At 40.2% G+C, this 19,749-nt stretch overlaps 1 protein-coding gene across 5 annotated transcripts in view; it reads left to right on the top strand.

Moving 5' to 3' along the window:
- The window catches only part of GLI3 (GLI family zinc finger 3), a 285,033-nt gene that overhangs the window by 15,346 nt on the left and 249,938 nt on the right, over positions 1-19,749 (top strand). The window lies entirely within an intron of this gene.

A 19,749-nucleotide genomic window follows, 5' to 3' on the forward strand; every position in this document is an offset into this window, starting at 1 on the left:
AGACTAAGGTTAAGAGTATGGGCAAATACGCGTGAAAAAAAAAGCCTGCACCTTCCTTCCCTAAATATGGCGCCTCTAAGCAGCCAGGACCCTGCTCTTCTGTGTTCTTCCACATATACGGAGAATATGTGTGTCTCATTTGCTCTATTTTGCCTGATTTAAGGAATGTATTTATCTGGCTTTACTGGGGAAGAGATGGGCTGGCTGTTAAACCTACTGGCTCATGAGTCCAGTTTTAAATGGATACTTAAGGATATTTAGGAACAGAGTTCTTTTATCAGTTAAAATGGTGAGTTTGCTTTACATATATATCAAGACATGTCTGTGTTTTCCCTTTCATTTGTGTTATGAGTCAGGAATGGAGCTTGAGTGTGTTATTCCAACAATGTGGATATTTTTCCTTAAAAAAAGATTACCCTTGTTTTTCTTCTCTGGAATTTTTAAAAAGGAGACTAATTATTTAAGAAATAGAACCAGTCTATGCACTTTAGGCTGTTTGGTAAGCTTGAGTCCTTTCTGCATATTATGCTTCATGAGACATCAGCTCTTGGTTTGTCTTTATAGTGTGTGTGTGTGAAAGAGAGAGAGAGAAAGGGAGAGAGAGCAGGTAAGAACAAGTTTAAGTTGGAAGACGATGAAGCTGGCTCAGTGGAGCTTCCACAGTGACTGTCCTTTTTATGAGTTACAGCTGAGTAATAAACAGTGTTCCGTTCTTTTGAAGATGCTGCTGCTTCTGCTAGTGCCACCCAGGACACACACTCCGGAGGTTTCCTGGTGCTGCTGTATGTCTTGAGCCATCTTTGACCACAGGTTCCCCTCATGAGCCTATTCAGGGTGGCCAGGATCAGCGTTAAACGGGACCAGCTGCATGGCAACCTGGACGCTCCTAGAGAGCCTAGCCGGAGGAGCTGCATGATAATTTACAGTTAGTTGTATAACTTTGAAATAATCGCAGATCTGCTTACTAAACAAGACCCCACTGTCCCCCACCTTAAATGTCCCCCTTTAAATGTGTGTCAAACCCGTCCTGTTTTGGGGTATACCTCTCATTGGTCAAGCTTGCAGGACACGTGCCTGCAGGAGAACTATTCTAGAAATCCAGGCACTGCTGACCACTTATTCCTGGGTGTCCGTTTCCTCCAAGAAATTTCTTTCTTAAAGTTTCAAGATAACATAAAGACTCAACCCACTAAAAGAAAAGTGGAAGTGTTAAGTTTTTCAACATTGGATTGCAGTCCTATTGGAATATTCCAGGGGAAGAGAGCAAACATATTTAAACACAGGAAAAAGTAAAATAAAGTGAATATTTTTCTTCCTGATTGCCTCACATAAAAATTATAATCATCCTTTTTACAGACTACCACACAGTTTACCAAGGGGTTTGCATCTGTGGAGTTCAGAACAACTTTATGGCTTCAGCATCGGGCTAACTAAAGGGGATGTGGAATTGGGAGAATTACAGAGCTGTTCCTTTGTTCAGCAAGCTCCCTTTTGGGTGCCACACTTCCCCTTGGCATTCTGCAGTGTGGTCACATAGTCTAGTGCACGAGCTTTGGTCCCGGGTCCTGCTTGGATTTTAGAGATCTGTTGGCTACAGGCTTTCAAAGGTTGGGGCAGTGTGTGTGTGTGCTGCCTGGTGCCTGCCGTGGTCAAGGTCTGTCTTGTTTTTGGTCTTATCTCGCTTTTCCTAAAAACTTTTTAGAAGTGCTTGGATCCCTACACTGAGATTATTCACCAAAAAAGGAAAAAAAAAAAGTCATGTTTCCCTTTAATAGGCTAGTAGTATTACTACTGTTTTCAGGGCCTTCTTGTGCTTGCTTTTATAGCCCTGAGATTCAGGGATTTGTACCTGAGCAATTAAAAATGAGTCCAGCATCAAGAACCAAATGAATGTAATACATACATTTTGCCTCCTGTCTACAATTTCATGATTAAAATCAAACAAATGAACAAAAAAGTTGCTTTTGGCGCTTAGATTGTTGACGTAATTAACGTTTCCAGACCATTATGTGCTTCAATTTGTCCTTGATTGTGAGCCTTCTAGCCAAACCAAGCACATTCCATTGCATGTCCTTACAGATCTGTTTTCTTACTTTTCTCAGCTGAGTATTTGCTCCTGGGATAACATTCATATAGTGTTCTGTTTAAACACACAATCAAAATGTATGGCTCAGAAACCTTGAACAGCATACTAAATAAGCATTTGCCACTTAACACTGAAATTTAAAATAATACAAGCTAAAAAGCTCAATTCTAGATCTTGTATGGGAAAAAGACAGGCCAAATTTGACTTTTATAACATTAAAGAATGCTTATCAACATAAAAAAATAGTTCAATAGACATTACCTGGAAGCCATAATGTATGTCTCATGTGCCAACCATTTAATCTTAAGGTTTAGTATTATTTATTATACTTGGATGACAAAGGACTTGACTTTTAGTTTTTTGAACACTTAAGTGCATTTGGGATATGTGATTGTTTTTGATATCTAACATGGTGTCTTTCAGCTACAAAGTATGGGTTCAGATACAAGGTGTCGTTGTTGACTTAATATGCAAGTCTATTAATATGCTAATACATATACCTAAAATGTCTTTATTGGTTTATGGATGATCTGTTTGCTTCTGGTATGGATTTAGTACTTTCTAAACTACATGTTGTATTTTCTGAGTAATAAGTTTTTTATTGGATCTTCCAGTGTTTTAAACATTCTCATTATATTGTAAAATTTCCTCCGATGACTTGCAAGTACTGACTTTTCAATTTGAAGTATTTTGTCTCATTTTTGGCCCATGAATTTTTTTTTTTAAGTTGCAATCTGATTTTTCCTATTAATTTACTACTCTTGTTTTGAAAAAGAAAGAAACTAATATTAAATGTATGTAGGCTGTGGTTTGGGGAGTCTTTTATCAGATCTAATAGTTATTGGGAACATACCTTAAAGTGATAGAAAGCAGAAATTACTTTCTTAATGGTGATGCAATGTGACACCAAAGCTGATAGATGAATAATGAGGAAGTTCTCTTGTTTACTTTGATTCTTTGGAAAAGAAGGGCTTGCTTCTCCTCTGCTTAAAAAAAAAATAAATCTTTGAGCTTTGTAAGAGGAAAGTATTGGGTTTTGCAATAACTAAGTAAATGCTTTTTTTTTTTTGCTTTTGCTTTAACTTTTGGTTACTTCCTGGCCCTGTGATTTGCTTTCATACTGTCCATGAAATAGGTATTAATTGTAATATCTATGGTCTTCTGGTTGGAGGTAAGATGACTGTGAGTTTTGTTGAGAGTATGGCATTCAGCAACTTCCCCACCATGACTTCTTGTCTCTTTGACCTTTTTAATGTTAAACGTCTGTGTGCTTCTTCTGCTCAGAAAGAGGCAGGCTGGTTCCACTGGAGACACCTGAGGTGGTTAGTTTTGAATTTCTTTGTCCCTTTAGATGGTCTGCTTTCTTTTCTTGGCCACATCCCACTTCCTGGCACATGACGGATGAACAGAAAGGATTTCAAATTACAGGGTGTTGGCTAGGTACACATAACAGGTTTTGGACTCCAGGAGCTTGCGTTGAGTTCTGGCAATGCCAAGGACTAGATATGTGAGTGTGGGCAAATTAACGTCTCAAAGTCTCTGTTTCCTGATCTGTTTAGTAAGATAATTATGTCTATTTCCTAGGATCTCTGGAAAGATTAAATGAGGAGAGCTCTGCACATAGTAACAGCGCAGTAAGCTTCAGCCAGAAGTTGTTATTAGGACAAAGCATGTTGATGAGTTAAATGTTATAAACTCAAAACAAAAGGGTTGTGTTTTCTTGAAAATACACATGGGTTTTGAAATTAAGGGAAAAATGTTTGGCAAAAGTAATTTTGAATTTGCTGAACTCCAATGTCTGAAAAATAGTTCAAGATGTTTCACAAATCCCAAATGTGACCAAGTTTGTACATCTTAAGGAAGGATGGACTTAAAAAAAAAAAGTGTCTGTACCTTTCCTCTACATGCCTTTTTAAACCAGAGAATAGGGAAGATTATTTTAAGAAAATTTATTTTAATTTCCTTAACCTTGAAAATGAGTGTTGTATTGATTATGTCTTAGCTCTAGAGACGGTATGTATACATCCCTTTTCCCGATTTCTTTTTCTGGGCTTCCTGTTACAAATACTCATTTATAGGGTGGTTTGTCCTGTATCTGAGTTAGATTTTATACTTTTTCAGAGAGCTTTCGAGTTTTTTAACCAACTAACTGATGGCAAAGAATCTAATTCTGATGTGATGGCAAATAATCTAATTCTCATAAAAGCCCTGACTCTCTTGAACTCCAAACTCATGCTTCTGACTCTTGCTCTTCAGCTCTGTGAGATAGAACACAGGCTCCTCACTCGTGCCTGAACTCCAGCATCCACTCTCTTTAGGCTAAGTACTTCTATCACCATTCATGCAGTCACTGTACTATCCCATCCCATAGCCTGTGCTTTAGCTAAACTGAAGGACAAGACCTTGTCTTTCTTGGTGTTTGCCTCTGTAGACTGTTTTTACTCTCATCACTCACTGCAGGTTTAAATTCTTCTCAAACGTAAGTAGGTCCTTCTCAGAGGCTTTCTCTCCCTGTATGGTCATATGGTCTTGCATCCTTTGGAGAACTAGCTAATAACACTTAATTTTTACGTTATTGTTAAACTTTTTGAGAGAAACACCTGGTTTGTCACATTTTCTAATGCAGTGCTTTTTTGTTGCTAGGAGGATCTCAGCAGATATTAATGAACCTACAAAGTTCATAGCCCTGCCAGAACTTTCCTCAGGACAGTGGGGAATGGGACATGTGTAAACAGCAGTGTTGTTGTGATAAGAGCAAAGGCTATGCAGCTAGATGTCAGGGTTTGAATCTTAGTCCTGCCCTTAATTGCTGTGTGATCTTGGACCAATTACTTAACATCCCTGAGCCTGGCTTAGTCAGTACCTAACAATGTTAGCACTTTTTAAAAAAAAAAAATTAAAATATATTTTAAAGATTTACTTATTTATCTCTCTCTCCCCCACTCCCCCACACCCGGTTGTCTGTTCTCTGTGTCTGTTTGCTGTGTGTTCTTTGTCCGCTTCTGTTGTTATCAGCGGCTTGGGAATCTGTTGTTTCTTTTTGTTGCATCATCTTGTTGTGTCAGCTCTCTGTGTGTGCGGCGCCATTCTTGGGCAGGCTGCATTTTCTTTCGTGCTGAGCAGCTCTCTTTATGGGGCGTACTCCTTGCGCATGGGGCTCCCCTACGTGGGGGACACCCCTGCGTGGCACAGCACTCCTTGTGCGCATCAGCACTGCGCATGGGCCAGCTCCACACCGGTCAAGGAGGCCCGGGGTTTGAACTGTGGACCTCCCATGTGGTAGACGGACGCCCTAACCGCTGGGCCAAGTCCACTTCCCAATGTTAGCAGTTATTAGCAATAGTAGTTGACCATTCTGGATATAATTTGGCAACAGTAACTTCTTCATTGTGTCTCATCTCACTCCTCTGGACACAAATCATTTGTTAATAATCTGAGAACTCTAAAGATTTACTCTAACCGGAGAAGGTATTGGTTAATTGTACATTTTTATAATCGTGGTGGTCATCCATCCTAGCTTAATAGGTCATTAGATGACATGAGCTAGGATGAGGAAATGGTACCTCAAATCTGCTGGTCCTGAAATTGACACAAGTTTGGATTTAATGAATCAAAGGCTTGTAGGGTTTACCTCTCATTGATAAATACTCATTGAAAGTGTTGGATGTAATCAGTCATTTTGTGTGAAGGTGCTCCCTTTAAGGTAACTTCTTTTCTTCTTCTATGTAGCTATTAGATCTCTCCTGTCAAATAATTGTTCCTGGGTGCTTGGATACATCTGGAATAAACAATACTCGCCTTTTGCCAGGTTTCCAAACTTTTGAGAGTAAAAAGAAGGCAGAGCATGATGTGATCTGCTTATGGAAAGTTTCTGGGTTACCTTTGATTGCTGGTGAGCACATGGTACAGAGATTTCAAATTTCCGGAAAACAAACTCCTCAGAATCAGGAAGAGCAACCAAAGAGTGAGAAGTCAAGGGCAAAATGGTTATTGTGGGAAGAAAATCTCCCTCAGGGCAGATAGCTCTGTGGCATTCTGTCGCATACCTCCTATACCGGTTTGGCCCCCCACTGAGGGAGGGCTTGCTTTTACACGCAGGCGGTGCAGGCTGTGTAACCGCGTGGAAGGCTAGTCCCTGCCCACCTCCTGAGCACTGGCCCCCGCAGGAGCCCAGGCAGGAGGGAGGCAGAGAGATGGGGAAAGCAAGAAACCCACCAGGATTTTGTTGACATGGAAGTGTTTCCCAGTACGTGTGCGTTCATTTTTATTGATTTATTTTTAACTTACATATGGTAAGAGTCACTCTTTTTGGTATACAGGTCTCTGAGTTTTGACAAATCCATGAAGTCTTGTAACCACTGCTGCAATCAAGATACAAAACAGTTCCATCCCTCCACCCCCCAAATTTCTACAGATGTATGTGTTTGAAATCCAGCTTAGCAATACATATACCTCATTAGTCACCGGTAATAATAAAGCCTTGAAACTGCAAAAGGTGCTTGATGTTTTATTTGTTCCATGTTCTAAAAAATCCAGGATTTTTTTTGGGTCCTTTTAACAGTACTTACTGATGGTTCCCTTTCCCCGTATTTAAATAACTAATATTGAATTTGTAGTAGAACCACAGTGTTCTTGAAAAATGTCCGGGAGTGCACATCCTAGTGTTTCTGCCAGTTTGAATCTTTCTTGAGTCAAACCAGTGTATTCTTATCTTGTAGAGCAATTAAAAATGAAATTGTGTATTTAAAACTAAAGGCAGCTGTATTAACAAAGGATTTGTTTGTTTGTGCTCTTTTGAATTAACTGAGTGAGAAAGTTAGAAAAAGAACGTTTAATGAAAGCTGTAATAGGGAAAAAAATCAAAGCCTTGTTAAAATTTTCTTTCTTTCTTTTTTTTTTTTTTAGCATCTTTCTCCTTTTCCTTTTATAGATAGGAGTTCATATCAGGGGAGATTTTTCTACAAAAGCCCCTCCTACTCTTAGGCTGCTGATTTTTCCTTTCTCACTCTTCTTTTTTTTTCTTTCTTTGACTCTTTCCTCTTCTCAGTCTTTCTTTTTTCCTCCCCTTTGGTTGTAGAAAGTTGAGTTCCATCCCAATTATTAAATCTTAGGGGACCATTCCCACATGGTTCCGTAAATGGTAGTTTCATCCTTCCTTCTTTCATCTCTTTCCCTGCTCTCTGGCTTGACAGTTGAAAAGGTCCGACTGTGCTACACAATGGTTTGATTGGTTTCTCGGGGGGAGACTTTTCCCTGCCTCATCATTCGCCAGGCAGGTGGACCAGAAAGTCTCTTGATTCTTTTGTTGCCTCTCAAAGTCCGAGGTCTTTGACTGAATAAATCCGCCGTCATGGGATAATTTGCTAAAAGGAGACTGAAAGATGTGAGAGAAAGGCTTTCCTACTTGGGTGCTGCGTTAATGAAGTAAGGGGGCCTTGGAGTTTGCAATTGAAAAATCACCAGGAATGCAATGGGTGGAGACCAGCTTCTTTTATTTCCCATAATAAACTTTCAGTTCTGTCATTTAAAGCGTGCTTCTTACCTTGGCTTGCCCGCTGCCCCGATCTATTTGCATTTGTACCCAGGTTTAAGGGGACAGCCCTGTCCGGCTGAAAGCTGTTTGGCTGCGGTGTCTAGTTAGTCATTAGATTATTACTAGTGGTTGGAAAGAATTCCATATGACAGAACTAAGGTTGAGTTAACACAGGATGAAAAGTAATTTACAGATAGGCTGTCCCCAGCCATCTTTGTAGCCCCTGATAAGGTTTCATTTCAGAATGGATAGGCGACATTTCCACTTACGAGCCCATTCTGCAACACCTGTGATAACAGCTTCTGGATCCTAATTGAAATTGGTTTCAAAATGGATTTTCACTTTTCTCTGTCTGTGGAAAATATTGAATGGACTCAGAGCTGCCACAGAGAACCCCAGACCTTGGAAAATGGAGCAGGAAGCTGGGATCATCTTTCATAACAGTGTCGATGATATGACAGTTTTGTTATCTGTCTTATTAATGAAATCATTGATCACCTGATGAGGGAGATAATAAACTACATTCCACCACTGTTCACGAAGCTCAATTAGGTTCATATTACAAATAAGAAGGAGGAAAAAAGACCCAAAACAGCAATAGAACTGAAGTAGTAAAGGTCAGTTCAAACTTTCCCTCCCCAGCGTGACCATTTCAGATCCTAAAAGTCTGAGCAACTCCAGTCCAAGCATTTTGAAATTATAGAAGCCATTACATTCAAGGACTTTCCTTTTGCCCTGGATCAGTGTAGATTCTTGGGCATTTTCAGCCAAGACTCATTGAGTGCAATTCCCCAGGAGAAGGGGAAGTTGTGAATTGTTTCAATACTCTGGGGAGAATGGAAAAGGAAAATCCTGAGATCCTCTTTGCCCCCCTCCTTCCCTCCCCCACAGGCCCCCTACCCCCTGATGGCAAAAGGGATTTGGGACTTGGGTAGGTATACTGGATAAGGAAGACCAGACTGTGGGGTTCATAACTCAGGTTCTTTGAAAGAAAAGTAGCTTATCATCCCTTCCCCTCTTAAAGCGCTTTGGGACTCCAAGTAAGCTGGGAATTAGGTTTGGATTTAATGAGATGGCTCTATTGTTTGGTGTTTGGCTGCTCTGGAATGTGCTCTCTGTTCCCCTTGAAGGGGATAGTTTTTCAGGAAAGGAAGAGATGCTGATGACTTCTCACGTTTCACAGCAAATTGTATTCCTAGGTGTTTCTCCATTCTCTGTGCGAGCAAGGATCAATCCAGTCCCATCTGAGCTTGAAAGAGGAGCCGTGATCAAAGGCCCTAATGATGTCACTGATCTCTGGTGATTGATTAGGAACAGAAGTTCTGGAGAATTTTGCCTGACTGCCTTTCCTTATAATTTCAAATTCATTAGCGTCTACCATTAGGGTAGCTTGTAATCAGCAAAATTACAAAAACAAGGGATATAGAAAACATGTTTTTCTTCTGGATCTCTCTATGTCTATTTTTAAGTTTATTTGGAAACCATGATTGCATTTTATAAACAACTTCTCCTTTAAATATACTGCAAAGAAATAGAATCCTCTATAGAAATTGGGATCCATGTTTTGGAATTCTATAAACAACAGGTATTCCAGCATGAGGACATTCTGTACTGTTTTGGAGACAATTCAGTCATTCACAGCTATTTACCCTTTAGGTAATCATTAAATATATTTAAATGTTGGAAATTTAGGTGTTTCATGGGTGTATTTTAAAACATTTATTAATGGAACTGCAGAACATTTTCCCCTTGCCACTTAAGAGGATGAATCGTTTCTGTGTATGTATTTATCTTTAACAATAAAAACAAATGCCTTTCATGTCAAGAGGTGACATCTTTTGGTGGGAGAAAATGAAACTTGAAATAATAGAGTTGGGGGTGGGGAGAGAAAGAGAGAGAGGTCTCTTTCTGGAAGTGCTTTTGATTGCACCATAACCAGTGGCTTAGATCCATCTAGAGTAGAGTTTGACTGCACCTTGGATGAGAAAGTGTAAAGCATTGGAAAAATTCTGTTTTGGAACACACTGTTGAGTGGAAAATGAAGAATGTAAATTATTATTAAAGTTACGGTCACTTTCTGTGGTTTGCTGTTGGTTGTCAAGGGCTGTTGCTTCATGCTTGCTTACAGCTAATTCTTTTCATAGAAGACTTCGTTTGAGAGACTGCTCTCTGAATAGGTTTGATAAAAGGTGTTTTCAGTCTAGGATGTGTATCTACCCAGAAGAGAGCGTGCAAATGAACCTTTTGGAGAAATGGTGAGGCAATTATGAATACTAAACTTTAATGGATGTCAGAGACTCCCCCTGTCACGGATTATTTTTTGTTCCGTTAGTGATAAGAGAAATAATTTCAAACCCTTGCCTGCAACCGAAGAAAAAATCGGACAATGACATGTAAACATTTTGTGTTAAAATATGAATCAAATATTCAATTGAAGATTTCTACTCAGTGTTTAGAAACTAGAAAACACAGTGGCCCACATCCCATTAAGTTAAAAACAAATCTGTCTTAAAAAACACACACAACAACTAAAGTTTCTAGACTTGTTTTCAAATGCTGGCAAGTTTCAGAGTAGTAGAAAAGTTCCTTTCCTATAAATGTTGACAGCAGTTCCGGTGTAGGCTAACAATGTTTTATAAATAGAGTTTACTTAGCAAAACCATATGTATGTCCAGCGAAATAACCTCACATTTATTTATGTTTTGATTTATAGAAAACATGTGGCCATTGACAAAGCCTTTGGGCACTTTTCCACAATTAAAGAGTATCATGCTTGAAAAAACAGCTACCATCTTAATGGGAAACTTTCACATAAATCCAAGGCACTTTCTTTGATCAGTTTCACATAAATTTAGAATATTTTTACCTACCAGTTTGTTCCCCAAACTGGGTGAATTGGGGAGAAAAGGCATATAAATATTATATGTATAATGTATATACATATATTAAATATATATGTACACACACATGTGTATGTCTAGAATATATATTGATTGAATATTGGTGAATCCAAGGATTAAAGAGGCGCCAAGTAATACGGGAGTGGCGGTATGAAGTCTTAAAGCAGAGTAAGTTTTATTGTTATTTGTTCTTATTTGGTGACTGTCTTAGTTTACCAGTGTTGCTGTTAAGCAAACCAGTCAGTAGTATTTTTTTTTTTTAAGCAACAGGAATATATTGTCTTCCAGGTTTGGAGGCCAAAAGTCCCAAATCAAGGTATTGGTAGGCCATGCTTTGTCCAAGGTCTGTAGCATTCTGGTGGTGGCTTCCTGCAAACCATAACTCAGTCTTGCCTCTGTCACATGGCCATCTGTATCCTTCTGTCTCCACTCCTTCTCCTGTGTCCAGATCTCCTTTGCTTATCAGGATTCCAGTCATATTGGATTTACGCCCACCCTAATTCATTGTAGCTTCATTTTAGTAGGATCTTCTTAAATATTGTTTATACATGGGGATTCCCATCCACAGGATCTGGGGTTAGGACTTGAACATGTCTTTAGGACGTAATTCAATCCATAAGAGCCAGACAGCATAAAGTGTTGGTTTAGCACACAGCAGTACTCCTGTTTGATTTGCTTTGCTTTGGTTTTCTGAGGATTGAAGAGGAGGGACATGGTTGCTATGCCTTCATCTGGCTACCTGCAAAACATCTATTCCTTGAATCTCTTTCCAGTAGCAATAGATAAAAAGGAAAGAGAGTAAGAAGGTGGTTTGCAAATCTCTTATTCCACTCCCTTTTTTTGGAAAAAAAAAACCATACAATTCTTTTGTTTACTGCTCTTTCAAAAAGTTCATGGTTGGGGGTTGGGATGTAGGGAAGAAAAGCCTTTCTTATCTTAAAAAAGAAGTTGATACATTAGTTGAAGCCAGTCTCCAAAAATATGGCTTATTCACCATTCTGGACTAGATCAGTGATTTTCAAACTGCTGGGGGTTGACTTGGGGGTAGGGAGAAAGTCAGTGGTTAACTAAGAAAACTTCGTGATACTTGGGTTTCCTAATGATATCGATATAAACCTTACGTAGAAGGGCTAGTGTAATGTTGTATCTTGTGTTTTTAAAATTAATTAATTTTTAAAAAGATTTATTCTATTTATTTCTCTCCCTTTCCCCTGTTGTCTGCTCTCTGTGTCCATTTGCTGTGTGTTCTTCTGTGTCCACTTGCATTATCTGGTGGCACTGGGAAACTGTGTCTCTTTTTTGTTGTGTCCTCTTGCTGTGTCATATCTTGTTTTAATTTGGGGAGTCTCATTTAAAAATGGAAGTGAGAGATTATATTTGGCTTTTTAAAAAAGATTTATTTATTTCTCCCCACCCCTCATGGTTTGCACTCGCTGTCTGGTCTCTGTGTCTGCTCGTCTTCTTTTTAGGAGGCACTGGGAACCGGCCCTGGAATCTCCCGTGTGGTAGCCCATGTGGGAGCTCAAGCCCAACTGTTTGGGCCACATCTGCTTCCCTATATTTGCCTTTTTAAAAAAGGAGAGAGTTAAATTTTTTTATAGAATATATTTCTTATGAAGGCACTGTCAGTTTTTCAAGCCCTAGGAAAGCCTAGCTTCTGCCACTGTGTATTCATAAACACACATCACTGATGCCAAGGCTAGATGGTACCTAAAAGAAACAAACCATCTCTTACTATGGAGGAAGAAGGGGCTTAATTGGGAACCTTGAGGTCCATGGAGAGGCTTCCCAGAGTGAGTGAACCTCTTGAAATTGCTTTTGTAACACTTTGTGGTCATGGGTCTATGTTTTCTTTTTTCAGGTTCTTAAAAATCTAGAGTTTTCCAGAGCCTTCTTCTATAGGTAGGTTTTGAAGCCCTAACTTTCTCTGGTTGAAAACAATCCCCAAACTATTGTTCAAATGATTAGAATTGCTCGTTGAAGGAATGATTATCTATGAGGAGAGTTTCTCCATGATTAGGGAACACACAACTGGAAACTTTCCTATAAAAAATATGTAATAACCATGACTGTGACTCAGCTTACTTTATTGGAGCTGCACATTAAGAGTTCAGAAGATTCTGCTTGCATGTTACTTCATTTCTGAAAAAATGGAACATAGGATTTGAAGATTCTGTCTCCAGGATGTTCATTTTAAGTTCCGCAGGAATTTAGAAGAATGTAAAATGACAGGAAAGATACCACATAAATAAGAGGGGGTTGAAAGAATGGGTTAGTGTAATTTAAGTTTAGAAATGCACAATTCTTTTGAAATTAAACTGCTTAACTCATAGGTACACATATACCTTCAGGTAAGATTTTGTTGAGGCAAAACAACCCCAGGTGTTTTGAAGTGTAGTCTACAGACACCAGTTTTAGGTGCAGATCCAGAAAGTTTTTTGCTCAATTTTGGCTGAATTACACGTAATTCCAGGTAGTTGCCATAAAGGCCGTTGGTCCTCTATGTGTGATGTGTATTTTCTTGATTTAGTCCTGGTATCCCACACTGCTGATCCAGACTGGATGTAGTCATCTTCCTGGGAGAGCACAGGCTCACTCTGGGTTTCTGACTGCTGAAATGAGCCTTTTGACTCTGTGTGACTAACTCTTCCCAGACCACGGGCCCCTTTTGAACCTCTTGAACATCATCATAGAGTGCCTTGCGTAGTTTTCTATTAGGCATCTGGTTTTGTGTTTTATGTAGTTATGTTTCATCATGGCTTTACTTAGAGCTTTTGCAAATTTCTTTGATGCTAATTTAGTTGCTTTAAACTCTTTGGAGTGGAAAAAAGAAAGAAAACTAAGAGTATAATAAACCTTGATTACTAGATCCCTAAACATTGACCCGCCCAAGTAACCCATACTTTTAATTTATGTTTTGAGAGAGGAATTTATAGGTGGTAACTGGGGAACGTTGTTACTGAAAAGTTAGGAAGTACGGTTGAGTTGCTTCAGTGGGAATGATGCGAGGCCAAAGGTCAGAAGACACACCTTGACTTGAATGAGCACCATTTTTCACAGGGATGCCTCAATTCTTTTAAGGAAGATGCTGTATCATCTCAGGAAGAGGAGATGGTTCATTATGCAGTAGTTATTAAAATAATGCATTCTAGAAAGTTCTAGCAAAAATGGAAACTAAAGGGCTGTGAGGCATGAAGGGTACTTCCCACTTAACCAATAGTCCAGGCAGCCAACTCACTGCATTCTGAGTCTCTAGAATTTTCCATATTATTCTCTGCTTTGCTCTTTCTCAAACTCCATCCCCCTTTTATGAAAGGAATACCTGCTCATTGGGAAATTCAGAAATGCATGAAGAAAAACACAAACATCTTACCACCCAGAGGTTACCTCTGCCAAAATTTTGGTGTTTTTAGTCTCTTTCTCTTTCTGCTTTTTTTTTATACTGCCTTAGGTATATGCAAAGAGCATTTTCCTATCATGGACTACTCGTTTCACCTTGACTTTAATGGTTATATAATTTATTCGGCCAGCCTCCTATCATGGAACATTTCATTTTTTTCTTTCTTTTTTTTTCAATTATAAATAAGGATGAGATGAAAATCCTCGTGAAAGAGAAATACGTGTGCTTTGAATACATCTTACCAAATTAGTTCCAAGGAAGGCAGCAACTTAGATTTCTGCCATCTGTACATTTTCAGAAACACTTGTCTGCATTAGTGAAATATTTAAAAAGATATGATAGGTAGGAAGTCACCTCAGTTTAAAAACCCTTTAATTGAGGTGTGATATACAGATAGAAAAGTGCACAGAGTGTAAGTAGCAACTTGATGAATTTTTCCAAAGTGAATACACCATATGTATTAGTTAAGCCAAAGGGGTGCTGATGCAAAATACCAGAAATTGGTTGGTTTATAAAGGGAGTTTATTTGGGGTAGGAGCTTACAGATACCAGGCCATAAAGCGTAAGTTACTTCCCTCACCAAAGTCTATTTTCACATGTTGGAGCAAGATGGCTGCCAATGGCTGTGAGGGTTCAGGCTTCCTGGGTTCCTCCCTTCCTGGGGTTGGCTTCTCTCCAGGTTCAGGGTTCCTTTCTTCCTAGGCTTGCTTCTCTCTGGGCTCAGGGTTTCTCTCTTCCCGGGGCTTGATTCTCTTTCTTCTGTGTGCTTATTTCCTGGGGCTCCAGCTTAAGACTTCAGCATCAAACTCCAATGTCTTTTATCTGTGAGTCCCCACACACCAAGAGGCAGGGATACAATACCCTACTGACTTGACCCAATCAAAGCCCTAATCATAATTTAATCACGCCTAGGTTCAGACAAGTTTACAAACATAATCCAGTATCTATTTGTGGAATTAATAACTATATCATGAAAACACAGCTCAGATCAAGAAAACAAAACAAAATAAAAAAACAAAAAAGAAAAGCACTGCCAGCACCTGGAGAGCCTCTCTCATGCCCCCTTCCATAAGGGCTTGTTCTGTTGATCCATTCTGTAATGCTGATGGGCATTTGGGTAGTTTCCAATGTTTGGCTATCAGGAACATTCTATAACCTGTCTTTTGGTGGATGTATGTATACATTTCTTTTTTTTTTTTTAAAGATTTATTTATTTATTTAAACCCCCCCCCCAGTTGTCTGTTCTCTGTGTCTATTTGCTGCGTCTTATTTCTTTGTCCGCTTTTGTTGTCGTCAGCGGCACGAGAGGTGTGGGCGGCACCATTCCTGGGCAGGCTGCACTTTCTTTTCTCGCTGGGCGGCTCTCCTCACGGGCGCACTCCTTACGCGTGGGGCTCCCCTACGCGGGGACACCCCTGTGTGGCAGGGCACTCCTTGCGCGCATCAGCACTGCGCATGGGCCAGCTCCACACGGGTCAGGGAGGCCCGGGGCTTGAACCGCGGACCTCCCATGTGGTAGACGGACGCCCTAACCACTGGGCCAAAGTCCGTTTCCCTTGTATACATTTCTAATGGGTGTATACCTAGGAGTGCAGTTTGTACATCATAGGGTATGCCTGTGTTTAACTTTAGTGGATACTCCCTAGTGGTTTTTCTAGGTTGTTGCACAAATTCACTCTGCATCCTTGTCAGCAGTAGGTATTTTCCGTATGATTTTCTTTTTAGCCTTTCTGTGGTGGTATGCAGTTATGGTTGAAACTCATCCCCGCTGACTGAGGGCGTTAAGCATCTTTTTAGATATGTATTGGCCATTTGAATATCTTCTTTTGTGAAGTCTTGAAAACTTTTAAAAAAATGTCTAGTTCTTTTGTGATAAATAACTATCATTTGTTCCATCACTGATTTAAAATGATATTTTTGTTGGACACTACCTTAAAATACACGTTAGCATCTAGTTCTGAGCTTCTTTATTCATCTGTATTTTTTTCAATACCATACTCTTTCAGGAATTGTAATGCATTTCATCTGATACGTTCTCTCTTATTGTTCTTCCTTTCAAATGCCTATTAGCCCTTAGTTTTTTTTTCTAGATGAACTTTAGGAACACCTTTTTTAGAATCATATTTATGGATGCATATATATGTAGTAAAAGGATAAAAATATAGATGGATACAATCAGTTTCAGCAATAGCAGTTACCTCTGGGGAGAGAGGAGAGGATAGGAGATGGGTAGTGTTCAGCTATATTTTTACCATCTTATTTTTTTTTTAAGGAAAAACAATTTTAAACAAAAATAAAGTGTTAGTGTGTTAAATATGAATGGTGGTTACTTCTGTTATTCTCTGAAATATATTTCATAATTACAAGATATCCCATTGGAATCTTATTTAGTCTTATATTAAACTCCTTTATTTAGGCTTTAATTAATTATATTGGCTATAAGAAACAGGCTTGTTGTTTTTCTGACACCTGCCCACAAGGTTGCTTTCTTCCCAGGCATACATCAAAGAACACACAAATGTATACAAGCTTTGGTGTCCACATTCTGCATTCATCTTCAGAAGTGTTTTTGGGAAAAAAAAGTCTGTCACTTATAAGAAAATTTGTAGGAAATAACGGTTGGCAAGACCAAACAGGTGTTTGCTCTATTTTCACCTTTTATAGTTTAACATGTTCTGGAAGCAATTTACTTTTATTTTTGTCTCATCTGTCTTGAATTGAAAGTTGCAGGTACATTGATAAGTACTTTGGTTCATGTAAATACCTCTTGTATTCTCTCAGGAAAAATACTATTCTCCAGCTTCTCTACATCACGCTGCATTTTTATCAAGTCACAGCAGCTGCCCTCTATAGTGATATCTGTTACCTGGTGGCTTTTTCTTCTGAAAACAGTCAGTGAGTCAATGAGTGAATGAGTCAATACATGAACTAATAAAATCAATCAATCAAGGGTTAGGTGTGGGTTGAGTCTCTGTCATTTGTTTGTTTGTTATTGTCGTTGGGAGGGTTACATCAATACCAGCAGAAAAGAGCAGAGAAATATGGAAACTCTTATGTTTTGAACTTGTTACCATCCTTGGAGTAGCCTTAGTCACAAGAGATACCAGACTTAACATGATGCTGGCCCTGGAGGAATTGAAGAGAGAGGTATTGGGAAAGATACTGTTCCAGTTTTCCTGTCTGTGAGCCATTGCTATGATGTGTGTGCCCGAAGCAGGACTATTATGAAAAGATGCAAATCGCAAACACCTTTAAGAACGCCAAGTTAGCAGAATAGCATACCTTTGAAGATAGGAAGTGTTGCCGTCAAAAGTGTAATTCCAGTAGTTTCTTAAGCCTCAACTTCAGACACTTGAAAGCATGCCCACAACTTTCTGCCTAAAGCTTTTGGAAATAATTGAGAGACATGAGTCTTGTTTATACTCCAAATTTCAGATTATGCAGCGTTTTGTTGGCTTTTTGTCTAGGGAGATACAAATTCACTGGTCATGCCAACAAGTACAGAAAAATTGCCAGCCCACAAAGAAATTCGAACTTCTTTCTCTCTACCCCCTCAAGAGTGTGTTGGGGAAATGGGGCATACAATAGAACTTTTCATGCTTAAGGCCTGCACAGGAGGTTTCTGCCTAATAAGAAACTTTTCTTTTTCATAAGCACACGCAAATATAACAAAACTCAGGGAAAGAAAATATAGAAAACTCTGGACCTGCCATATTTTCCCAACCCCTTTGCATTTAATTCCATACAATTATAGACTTCAGGTTCCCTTTTACTGATGTACTGCCTGTAGTCAACATGTATTATTGAAGTCATTCTGAGTTCTGGGCACTTTATTTGATTCTAGAGATTGGGAGATTAATAAAGTATGGGGCCTGCTCTCAAGATACTTGTGATTGGATTAATAAACAGCTAAATTTCAGGGCACTTACTAAATGCAATGCAAATGAGATTTACCAAGTATCAAGAAAGGTCATACAGAAGAGGTAATATTTGAGCTGATCTTTTAAATTTAAGGGGGTTAAGGCAGAGGAGGAAAGGCCTCAGGCCTGGGGGCTGGAGAATAAGTTAAGTAGAAGAAAGATTTTCTAGGAAGAGGGAGCAGCAGCGGCGGCAGTTTGGAGGTAGGGACATTCTTGGCGTTTTGGGGACGAGATACCAGTCAACTACGTTGATGATTGGGTAGTGTGGGTGGTGATAGGGAGGGTGGTAATTGGAAATGCAGCTGGAAAGGCAAATTGAGATCATATGATAGAGACCCATTTTGGCCTCATCTTTTGAGTGAGAAGAGGGGAGCCGTAGGATATCATCTGCTTTAAAAAATACCTTTGGCCCCAGTGGGAAAGGATGGGGTGAACGGAGGCTTTGAGGCAATCAGACTCCAAAGGACCTGGTGGGAAAAGTAGAGGGCAAAAGGCCAAAACAAGATTTGGGAGACAGGAATAAGTGGGACCTGGAAGGCCATTTGAAATGTGGAGGGAAATCATGAGAGAAAGAAGATTTGGGGCAGGAGGAGATCATTCAGTTTTCAGCATTCTGTTCGTGATTTCTAACCTGTGTTTGAAATGTATCTCCAGAGGTGAGAAGAGAGACAAGGGCTGAAGATAAAGACTTGAGAATCATCTCAGAGGTAGTTAGGTAGTGAGGGCATGAGATGATGAAATGGACTTAGGAGTATTTTAGAGAAGACCACTTAAGGGCTGGAGAAAAGAAAATGCCCGTGGATGAGACTCAGAAGGATTATTTGATAGGTGGGAGGAGATGGAGATGGAGGACCAGGACTGAGGGGAGACAGGGCTCCAAGAAGGTGGGAGAAGGTGGTGGTTTCCATGAGCTTAGAGAGATTGAGGAGATTGAGGACTGGGAAGAAGGCGCTATTTGGCGGCTAAGACTTGAGAAATGTTTGCAGCTATCAGCGAAAAGATGGGCTTGGGAGTGAGACCTGGTGGGTGGAAGCATAATGCTTGTGGGTACAGAGGACATGGAAGGATTGATTGTAGATCACTCTTTACAGGAGGTAAGGGGGAGAGCTGGAGCTTGAGACAGAGTTGGGGGAGTGCTTTTAGGACAAGGAGATTGGAACCCCATTGTCGGTAGAGCACAGTGGAGGAGGAGATAGCAATGGTGTCAAGACGGGGACAAACAAGCAGTGAGATTTTGTAGGTTCCAATAGGGCAGTGCTTCTCAACACAGTCTGCATTTGGATTATCTTGTCCTGATGCTGGGTCCTCCCTCTGGATCCTTTGAATCTGAATCTGGGGGGGCGGCTGATGTAAAGCTCCCCAGATGTTCCCAGTGCACATTCAGGTTGTGAATCTCTGCTCTAGGGGGCGAGAGGGCAGAACACATGGAAGAGTATGAGCTTTCCAGGAAAGGGAGTTTTTCATCTGAGCAAGGAGGGAAGTGGAGAAGTTGTGGGTGACTCTACAGATAAAATAAGAAGTGGAGGGGAGGGAAACGAAGAGATTCTGCTCCCACTCACTTCTGTGTCATCAGTGGAGTGGGAAAGGACAGTTTGGGAGCAGAAGGTCTGGGCTTAGGAGAGGAGCTGTGTATAGATGAGTCGGTTGAAGGTTTGCCTGGCGGCTGTGGGGACCCAGCTGGGGTGGAACGTGGTCACTTGACGGTCGTGTTGGTAGAGCAGAGAACTGGTGGCTGGTCCAGGGCTAGGCGTTGGCAGAGCAGGGGCCTGGAAGGAACACTCTCCGCCAGCACCTCTAGGCACGAGCTGAGGACCCAACTTCTACCTGGCCCGCTCTGTTCCCCCACCCCTTTGCCTGGGTGATGCACACCTCTGTGAGGAGGGTTCACACGCTTTGGTTGTTCATGTGTG

This window comes from Dasypus novemcinctus, chromosome 5, assembly GCF_030445035.2.
Source record: "Dasypus novemcinctus isolate mDasNov1 chromosome 5, mDasNov1.1.hap2, whole genome shotgun sequence".
NCBI classification, from domain to species: domain Eukaryota; kingdom Metazoa; phylum Chordata; class Mammalia; order Cingulata; family Dasypodidae; genus Dasypus; species Dasypus novemcinctus.